This window comes from Haliotis asinina, chromosome 7 (assembly GCF_037392515.1).
Source record: "Haliotis asinina isolate JCU_RB_2024 chromosome 7, JCU_Hal_asi_v2, whole genome shotgun sequence".
In the NCBI taxonomy this organism is placed as follows: domain Eukaryota; kingdom Metazoa; phylum Mollusca; class Gastropoda; order Lepetellida; family Haliotidae; genus Haliotis; species Haliotis asinina.
The window spans coordinates 61607586-61619167 of NC_090286.1; the positions used below are offsets into that span (position 1 = coordinate 61607586).

At 36.8% G+C, this 11582-nt stretch overlaps 1 protein-coding gene across 1 annotated transcript in view; it reads right to left on the reverse strand.

The window, feature by feature from the left end:
* The window catches only part of LOC137291711 (replication termination factor 2-like), a 559227-nt gene that overhangs the window by 541258 nt on the left and 6387 nt on the right, over positions 1–11582 (reverse strand). The gene's annotated exons all lie outside the window — the stretch shown is intronic.

Genomic DNA, 11582 nt, shown 5'->3' on the forward strand with positions numbered 1-11582 from the left:
GTGTATAGTGTTTGCAGTGTTCCAAACAACGAGGGTGTAAATAGCCATGGGAATTAACAACAAATCTGTCTTCCGACAGACACTTTTTCCACTACAAGGTCCAATTTAGGGCCTTTTCATTCTTTTCTCTCAACCAGGAGCCTGACTTTAAGACACTGCTAAATGAAAACATTTTATAATTGCTATTCATACCTTGTATTTCATCCATTCATGGCCATTGTTGTTACTATAAAGGAAAAAAACAGTCCTAACCGATTGAAAGGTTTAACATGTAGCTGTAGACTGATACATAATGTAATCTGTGTGTGAGGAATTATTCGAGTAATTCACAACATTTGTAAATGAAAAATAGAAAAAAGGATAATTTATTTTGTTATATTGTTAGCTATAACTATGTTGTTGTTTTGCATTGTATGCATAATTCAGTTTTCTTTTCGATGAACAAATTACTATGTTCCTACTTTTAGATAATAAATATACTCATGGAAAAATTCATGGGAACGAATGAAATAGCTGTGACTTTTAATCTTTGAATCAGTAAGAGAAAAGTTCATACAGATGAAAAGGCTTACGTCAAGTGATGAAAATCAATATCAGGTGTGTCCCCCAAGTCTCTGGAGAACTGCTTGGCATCATCATGGCATGCTGCGAATGAGTGTACGGATGGTACCGATTGGAATTCTACGCCATTCTTCCTGGAGAGCCACCAATAGTTCATCATCAATTGTTGGTTTGAACAGGTCTGTCCCAAATATTGCAGCCAAGAACATCCCAAAGATGTTCGATGGGCTTTAGGTCAGTACTTTTAGCCGGCCATTGCAACACCCGGACACCTACAGCCCTCAGTCTGTCCCGACAAACATGACCGATGTGAGGGAGGGCATTGTCATGCTGGAACTCGAACATTTGACCTGTTGTACGCGCAAAGGGGATCACAATCGGGTTCAAGATCTCGTCATGATATCGTACACCTATTATCCTGCCATCAACACGCACATTTAGATCTGTTCTGTGGTTAAAGGAGCAATTATCCACCTTTTTTTTTTGTGTATACTTACCTGCCTACACTCGAAGTCACAAGTTTATCTGGCCTGGAATTGATTGTTACAGGTTAGCATAAAACAAAGTCAAGTGATCTGGTGATATCCACCTGGTCTGGTGCAACTTGGATGTGGAGTTCAGCTACTTATAACCTACTTTTGTTTCAGTCCCACTGAATACATTCATTTCAGAGAAGATACAAATAATGGGGGACAGTATTTTTCAATATCCCAAATCATCAAAAGGTTCTAGTACACCAGGCACCAATATAGCAAGTTGCATCCAGAAATGTTTAATCACTACCCTCATTTTCAGTAATGTACAACTTGTCATTATAGAAAATGTGTTGAATTAACAATACATTGAGTCTTTGAACAGCATTTACATGTCATATACATAAAGGAAAACATTCTTAAAACTTCCTAATTTGATGGAGTCAGTGTTTGGAAGTGTGTTCTTGGTTTTACCTTTAAAAAATACACACTTCTCTAATCACCAAATGTGAGCACTAGACTGACAAATATTGCATGTTTTAACATTCCATGGTTTTAGTGATCTGCCTCAGTTTATATCTTCCAGTTTCCTATGCTGTGGAGGTCTTTTTTTACTGGACCCAGAAGTATGAAACACTGCTCTTTGCAATATCCCAGCAACATGACTGTGAGGGACACCAGGAATGGGCCTCACACATTCTATCCATGTGGGGAACTGAACCCAGGCCTTCAACATGATGACTGAACATTTTAACCACTAGGCCACCCCACTGGGCTCAAACTTAAATGAATATGCCATAAAACATTCATTAGTAATGTATCATGAAATTCTGTTATACTAATGTTTTAATGATATAATTTTGTCATTAGCGAATCATTAACTTAATGAAGGTATCATTAGAGTATCTCAGCTTCCTGAATAAGTGAATGTTGCATCAGAATTTCATTTGCAAAGCACAGGCTCATAGAATTAAACAGAAATGTCGAATATTGAATTGCCTGTACCATAGTATACACTCATACGCAAATACTTAAGCAGTTTGAAAAATAAACACTGCAATATGTTATCCGAAATTTTGTTATGCATTAAAAACAGTAAATGTCTCCACTTATTATTATGTACCAATAAAAGCACTGTGCAAATAAATGTTTCATTTGGCATCTCGTATATGGAAAGTGTGAGCTTACAAAATACCATCTGATATCTGAACATCAGAATATATGAAATGAGTTTGAGTGCTTCTGTATAACATTATATTAATATACATTATCTAAAAAGTGACTTGCAATAAATGTTGAAAAAGGATTTTTTCTATGACATCAAACAATGACAGAGAGGCCATATGTATGTATAGTTAAGGTTATGTCTACAGTTAGATACAAGCACAACATAGTCTTATAGCTGCAAGAAAAACAAAAAAATTGACTAGGTTAAACAATTCCTTTGCTGAGTATAGAAAGCTGGAGACATCAACCCCAGTTCCGCACCAGATGTCACTTACTTGAAAATATCTGTGCATGCATTCAGTCATTGTGTTACAAAAGGATGAAATTAAAAAATGTCAGTTTTAATTACTAGATGGATGTACGTTTAAAAATGTATATATATATTACAAAATTTTGTCCAATCACAGCTGTCACATGCCTCTATCAGACCTGAAATTTGCTAGAGATTTTCTGCTCTGAGACAGCCAGCTATAAGAACCTATTTCATCAGTGCTTTGCAAAACGTATTTCTGCATTAACGGTGAAAGTTTTATAATCATTCAGATATATGGCAGTCTTTTTTACAAAAAAAGAGGTCATGGGTAATTCCATGCACGGGTGGGTCTGCCAAGATAATTTCAAACCAAAATATATTTTGAACAACAAAAATTTAACTACTTTTTAAATTTGAAACTGGTTACAATACATATTTCATGTCTAACAATGGTGTTTAGTTTGCCCACCTCTGCTGACTTCATCAGATCATAGCAGACTGCTACATTCATGGAATATGGTTTTCAGTATCTTGACATGAAGCATTGGTATTGCCACTTTCGATGTATCTCAAGTCACCCTTGTGCTTCTTCTTCAACTGGTAGTATGGTTTCCTCAATCAGCAATCGCCACATGTCATCGAGTCTTTTTTAATCCAGTACCAGAATGCTTTTTGGTCTCAGCTGCCTACAGCTCACCTCGAAGTGCATATATTTCTTGGACTTAGTCATCTGACAGTTCCCATTTTGGAGGCATGTTGGATTTTCTCCTGTATATTTTCCATAATTCCTGTATGTCTATATGGAATTCCTACGTTGGGAAAGCCCTGTTTTTCCTGCATCCAACTGCAAACCCATATTGGGAAGCACAAGAAATACTCGCACAATCCCAGGAATTTGTTGGAGTTTGCTAGGCTGGGGGAACTGATGTGGCTGTTTGGAGGCTCCAGGATTGGCCCTGGTGCACCTATGTGATCCAAAGCCACTATTCTGTATACCACGCAAGGAAGGCAAATGCCCCATTAAATAGATGACATCGCTTTCAGATCATAGCATGATAGGAACGTACACTTGAGTTTAAAGATTGATTAAGCTAAGATAATCCACCTGACGAAGGGGCAAGAATTAACCTTGAAACGTTGTGTTAAAAGAATTAAAGAAGTTGTCATCCATAATAGTGTCTTGTATTATCTCACCAACTTCTAAATGCCTTTGAAGAATTTGATTAAGCTAAGGGTTTGCAATACTTCCAGGAAATTAAAATTATTTATTGTGTACTGTTATGAGTCTGTTAGACTTGCCAATTTCACTTACAACAGGGTTTGAAACTAAAAACAATTTCAGCCAGATCAGAAGTCTGGTTACATGGCAGCCCTGACCAAATCTTACCTCCCCAACAACTATCTTCATATACATGATTGTCTTTATTTTAACTCAACAGTCATACAGGTGAATTTGAAAATCTGGCAATAACCCATCCCAGACAGTCAGGCAAGCAGGTATTTCGAATGCTGCTAATTTATAAGAAAGGAAACCAAGGCAAAAATACCACATATGTTAGGAAATTCATTGGTTACCTTACCCCAAAGTTGATATTTTCAATCACAACCAACAGTGTTTGGCAATATCAGATGAAAACAGTGTTTCTCTGCAATAATAGGTCACAGAAACATTTGGGTAAACAGTCAGATAATTTATTGATACGGAACATGATGTCACTTACAGCTGAACCTCAATGTTCCATTTTAGAGGGGTCAATTGTTATTTTGGGAGCTCTGTCAGAAATTCCTAAAGCATGAGGATGACCGAGTGAAGGAATTTGATTGTGGGACAGAGTGTCTAATTGACAAAATGTACCTACATGTCAAAGTAACACAACTTATACAAGGCAGTAAGGCATATGAAGGCAAAAGGAGTGCTTGATTTCAGACCGGCTTGTTGAAATATCACAGTATATGTGGTAGTTTCTCTTTCCACTGTATGTGTGAAGATACTCCTCCCCACCCAACAAGCATTCCACAAGCTGAAAATACCATAAAGACCATAACATCGTTGTTCATAATACAAAATAAAACTTAGTCATATGAGTGTGAAAAGTGATCTTTTGAAAAATAAAGAAAAGAAAATAATCACATGCTAATTGGTGTATCCCAGGGGTGTACGTGGGCGTGGGCATGTGTGGATCAGCCCATGTGCTGCAATGGGTTACAAAAGGGCTTGTGACATGTTCTGCTTTCAGCATGAACAAACGTCATGCTCACATCACATGACTTGACATGACTTTAACTAAGACACTGACATTGTTGTGTTAGTGGTAATTTTGGCACAATTTGTTGTGAGATTCATCCGTTTCAAACAAGTAGGTAGTGTTGATTAATGCCATAGCCACAATTTTGCAGCTGTTTGTGACTAAAAATTCAGTAGCCAAGTAACCATTACTTGCTGGTAAGACTCTCCATGGGGGTCTCTAATGCCACACTTCCACTCAAAACAGTCCTATCTATAATCACATTATCTTTACATTTGCCTCTACATCAATGCTAACTTGTATCCATGGTGAAATATAGACAGGCAAGCATATCTAGTATGAATTACTGAAATGTGCTGGAACACTACAGGTTAAACCAAACCAAAGTGTTTCCAAGGACTTCTGTAGTAAAAAAAACAGCCAGAGTGTTTCAAGTCATTACAAACAACAAAAACACAAATTTTGCTGCCGGAGCAACTGATTTATATTTTAGTGTAGTAGAACCTCAGATCACTTGGTGAGAATTTACTGTGGGTAAGGACACCATATTTTCCTGATGTTTTGTTCATGGTATTATTGAAAACACTGTGCCAGTCAAAACCTTTGTGACAAACGTACATCTGGCCAATTTATTTTCTTCATTGTTTTGTTTATAAAATGACAAACAACTTCAATGAACAAGAAAATTCCTTTACAAATGTGTGCATATACATTTCATGAAATAAATATGGTAAATCATTTTCATTAATATTGTCACTTTACTTATGAGGTTACATTAAATTGCTGTTCATTAACCTGTTCATATGAAAGTACAATATTGGTTCCATGACAGGAACTGAAGTACATGCTGTAGTGTAAGGGCTTTAAATACTGGTGTCCTACATTACATTTGTCACTTCCTCATGTAAATATTATTCAAACATATGTTCAAAGAAAAAAAACAACATGTTGCCTACCTCCATGCATGAGATACTGAGCAAGGCCAAAAGTTGATAATGAAATAATTTCTTGGTAAATTATCAGAACAATACACAAACTATACATTGTATTGTATAGGGTGATGTGTTTACTCATATTCAATTGACTTTCACCTCAAAGAAACTGCTAAATCTGACAAAAACTGTTGACGTATGAGATCACTACCGATGAATTTTTTTTGCTACAAAGCAGTTTCCCTTGCTTCTTGGAATGTTTGTCCATAAATGTCTTATGTAAGTAATCAGAAACATTCCGACTATCTGCATATGATTATTTGTTTTTATTGCTTTCATTTAAGTGAAAGAAGCCAGAAATGCTGACATACCGGTGTCGTTTCTGTGGGTCATCCGCACAGAAACTTTGACAATATTATATTGATTATATCACGTGCCATATTTATCTAATTCTCATTTCTTGCTACCATACTCTTTCCATGCATATCCTAAAAATATTCAGCCTATGCATCCTACAAATGTTTATCTTGAAAATGTGAGAAAATGCTACAGTATAAAATCAAATTTTTTCACTGTTTTTATTTAAAACGAGCATAGTCTCATGAGCAAAACATTTGTTTTCACACCTAATAAGTTTCTGTTTCACCAAGACACTTTGTATTAGTGACAGAGACCATTTGTAATTTCATTATGAAATGCATGAGGAATTCAACGATGCATTTGTGACAACTGAATATGAACTCTATGTGTTGTCATAACCGTCCCATGACTGGGCTTAGAGAAACATGATTTTGTAAACACTATCCAATATGATTACATAATGGCATTTATAAAGTGGTCAAATGAAATATGCATATTTGAGATTACACTTTCTTAGCAAGTACAGATTTTGTTGCTTTCATTGGGTTCAGTCCCATCTGGGATTGAAACCCACTCCCTCAGACTGGCTTCTGGTCAGGCACCTGGCTGAGCAGGTTAGGTGGCTGACTTTGTGTGCTGAAGATAAGATTGCCTGACTCTTAGGTTTGAATCCTGGATGGGACTCAACCCAACAGAAAGTACTAGAATCTGTACTGCACTTAAAGTGTAATCCTACCCTTAACATACATTACTATCCAATATGGGGAAATCTCACTACTGTGTTGATGTTCGTGTATGTTACAAAACATTTCAACTGATGAAAACCTGATGTCAGTGATCACTAATGTTTGTTTCTCTAAACCTTTCATTCTTTGAAAAAGCTTTCATGGGCGACACCAGTTTTGCACACCTTACTTTTCAGTACTGAGATGTTTCTTTACAGCTGTGAAAAGTTTTGTTTGTTCCAAAGTGGTGAAGATACCATTTTGACAGATGACCAGTAGTAACGTGTACATGTTTACAATGGGGAAATGGAGGAAATATGTATTTCGTGATCCCTGAATTTAATGAAAGTATTTACATTAAGAAATTAATGCATCATTAGGTTTTAATGTTGATATGAATGAAGCAATGGTACAACTGGACCCAGCTCCATATAAGGCCCACTCAGCAAAGCAATTGCAACACAAAGGCTGAACCATCCACAAAAAAAAAACAAGAGTCATCAGAAGATGACATATCCCCCCGGCCCCCATGTTTGAAAGGACAAATCATCTGAGAGTTACTCATTCTTTTTTTTAGACTAAGTTTGAATTGTTTCCATGGAATTCATGAAAATTAAAAATGCCATATATCTGGAACCATCAAAGTCACAATTTCAAGATGTCTCATATATCTGCCAAGATATGTTGAAAGATACGAAATGGTTTTCAACTTGTGGGAACGAAGCCCACCCCTGCATTTTGAAACTAAGTCCGAAACGTTTCCATGGAAACCAAGAAAATAATACATCACAAAAACCCTTAAAAACAAAAATGCACCACTTTGGGGTCTGCCACACATATCTACGAAGTTTTACTAACAGATATTGAGAATTTTTTTAGTTCTGCTCAGGAAATGAAACACACCTCTCACTTTTCAGACTAGGTCAAAAACATTTCCATGGAAACCGAGAAAATAATAAATCACAAGATGCTGTACATAGCAAAAGGCACCACTATAGATTCTGACTGATATATCTACCAAGTTTTGCAGAAAAATATTGAACGGCTTTTGAGTTCTGCTCCGGAAACGAAGCCCATCCCTCCAATTTGAGACTATGTCTGAAACATTTCCATGGAAACCAAGAAAATAATACACCACAAAAACCTGTACAAAGCAAAAGGCACCACTTCAGCTTCTGACTGATATATCTACCAATTTTGCAGAAAAATATTGAATGGCTTTTGAGTTCTACTCCAGAAACGAAACATACCTCGCAATTTTGAGACTATGTCTTAAACGTTTCCATGGAAACCAAGAAGATAATACACCACAAAAACCCGTAAATAGCAAAAGGCCCCACCTTAGGTTCTGACTGATATATCTACCAAGTTTTGCACAAAAATATTGAATGGTTTTTGAGTTCTGCTCCGGAAACAAACCCCATCCCTCCATTTTGAGACTGTCCAAAACATTTCCATGGAAACCGAGAAAATAATAAATCACCAAAACCTGTATCTAGCAAAAGGCACCACTTCAGGTTCTGACTGATATATCTACCAAGTTTTGCAGAAAAATATTGAATGGCTTTTGAGTTCTGCTCCGAAAACGAAACATACCTCGCAATTTTGAGACTATGTCTTAAACGTTTCCATGGAAACTGAGAAGATAATAAAACACAAAAACCTGTACATAGCAAAAGGCACCACCTTAGGTTCTGATTGATATATCTACCAAGTTTTGCAGAAAAATATTGAACGGTTTTTGCGTTCTGCTCCGGAAACGAAGCAAAAAAAAATACAAATGCCAAAAATCTGTACATAGCAAAAGGCACAACCATAGGCTGAGATTACTGTATCTATCAAGTTTGGTCTAAAAATATTGAAAGGTTTCTGAGTTATGCTCCGGAAACAAAATGATTACAGACGGACGGACAGACGAGGCGTCGACAATATCCCCCCGCATTACATGCTGGGGGGATAAAAAAAAAAACAAGACTCATCAGAAGATGACATATCCCCCCGGCCCCCACATATTTGAAAGAACAAATCATCTGACAGTTACTTATTGTGTTTTTAGACAAAGTCTGAATTGTTTCCATGGAATTCATGAAAAATACAAATGCCATATATCTGTAATCAGAAAAAGTAGGCATTTCAAGATCTGTCTCGTATATCTGCAAAGATCTTTTGAAAGATATGAAACGGTTTCTGAGTTGTTCTCCGGAAACGAAGTCAGCAATGTGTCCATGGAACCGAGAAAATAATACATCATAAATTATGTAAATAGCAAAAGGCACCACTTTGGGGTCTGCCACACATATCTACCAAGTAACACTGACAGATATTAAGAAGTTTTTGAGTTCTGCTCTGGAAACAGAACACACCTCTCACTTTTGAGAGGAAGTCCGAAACGTTTTCATTGAAACCGATAAAATAATAAATCACAAAAACCTGTAAGTAGCAAAAGGCACCACTTTAGGTTCCGATTGATATATCTACCAAGTTTTGCACAAAAATATTCAACAGTTTTTGAGTTCTGCTCCAGAAACGAAGCCCATCCCTCCATTTTGAGACTAAGTCTGAAATGTTTCCATAGAAACGGAGAAAATAATACATCACAAAAACATGTAATTAGCAAAAGGCACCACTTTGGGGTCTGCCACACATATCTACCAAGTAACACTGACAGATATTAAGAAGTTTTTGAGTTCTGCTCCGGAAACGAAGCCCATCCCTCCATTTTGAGACTAAGTCCAAAACATTTCCATGGAAACCAAGAAAATAATAAATCGCAAAAACCTGTACATAGCAAAAGGCACCACTTCAGGTTCTGACTGATATATCTACCAAGTTTTGCAGAAAAATATTGAACGGTTTTTGAGTTCTGCTCTGGAAGTAAAACACATCTCTCACTTTTGAGACTATGTCCGAAACGTTTCCATGGAAACCGAGAAAATAATAAATCACAAAAACCTGTATCTAGCAAAAGGCACCACTTTAGGTTCTGATTGATATATCTACCAAGTTTTGCAGAAAAATATGGAATGGTTTTTTAGTTCTGCTCCGGAAACGAAGCCCACCCCACCATAAGACTAACACCAAAATGTTCCATGGAAAAACAAAAAAATATAAATGCCAGAAATCTGTAAATAGCAAAAGGCACAACCATAGGCTGAGATTACTACATCTATCAAGTTTGGTCTAAAAATATTGAATGGTTTCTGAGTTCTGCTCCGGCAACAAAATGATTACAGATGGACGGGCAGACGAGGCGTCGACTATATCCCCCGCATTACATGCCGGGGGGATTAAAAGAAAAAATAGAAAAAAAAAATAAAATAAATAAAATAAATAAAAATAAAAATAAAAAATGCAAAAGAACTCCAGGATATAGAGACAAAACACATTTGTAGGTTTTCCAATGATTTACTACTTACATCATGTTGAATATTTACACAGAATGAGAGCTAAAAATTTTCACATTTCAACACATAAGGAAACACCCAATGTACATCAAGATAAATTTAACATACATTAGTCTCTTGGATATAATCCATCAGTACAGTTACATGATCAACAGGAAACAGTTTGTACAGCCAGAGTGACTCACATTTAATGTAGCATGCTCAGATGGGAAGGGAGGGTGTTATACGGGTTCATATCACATAGTCGGGTTATATTGGTCATATCACAGGGTACTCCAGAAGGAGAAGGGAGACTGGCGACCAAGGCAGGGGCAAAGCAACTGTAACCATGGTAACAATATCAACATCATGAATGGCACAACTAGTCACTTTGAGTCATGAAGGGTGAACCACAAGACTACAGCAATAACTTTGAAAATACACCCAACTGCTAACAAACTGTGGCACTAGCCTTGACAAGTTTGCCTCTATGCAACACCCTTTTCGATGAATGTATCCAGTTGTGTCAAACATGTTGGCCTGAGCCATGAGGGCATGTCAACAAGCATACCATATGTACACTGCACCTCAAGTCAAACTGACATCTTCATGTACAACAATGTACAGTCTCCAACCACACTGCGGATCATTGTACGCCTTGAACCAGTGTGCATCAACTACAAACCACTTGTGTAACAGTACCCAGCACTGGATCAATAACACAGGCTTTGCAACCTAAACAACTAATAATCGTAAGCTTCACACCTACCAATATGTCAAACATAATTTTCATCCACTAGTCATTTGTTTGTCTAAAGGCCGCAGTTGTATTCCCCTACTCTCCACAAACCATAACTATATCCCAATGAACAATAGGAGTGTTGACATTGTGACTCAGATGTAAGTAACTGACCGGTTGCTTTACGCCATCTTCTTAATTTTCTGCTGCCTTCACTTTTTTTTTTGCTGGTAACTCAAAAATGTTCATCAATAACCACACATTCTACTATTAAGGTCAGAATCTTTAACACATTCCAGTACTGTTTCATTTTCAAACACATCATATGTAGGTGTTTGTCACCCATCCTGAACATACAAAAAGTCACAGGGTCTGCTAGTTTTAGTCCAAATCAGGCAAGAGTGTACCCAACATTTGTCTATTACAGACATAAGCCTTGTACATTAGTTACAAAATTGCAGGGAACTTGGCATGAGAAGGGGTAAGGGTGAGAAAATAATCAGTTATGGCAACCAACACAATGCAGTTGCTATCATGAGCAATAGCTCTCATTTAGAGTCATTACTTAGATTTTTAGCAATGGAGCAATACCACATACCAAAGATTTAAAAAACCCAAAATACTAAACATCTCTCATTATTTAAACAAGAAAATGTCTAAATATTTTTTCTCAAAATGATGCA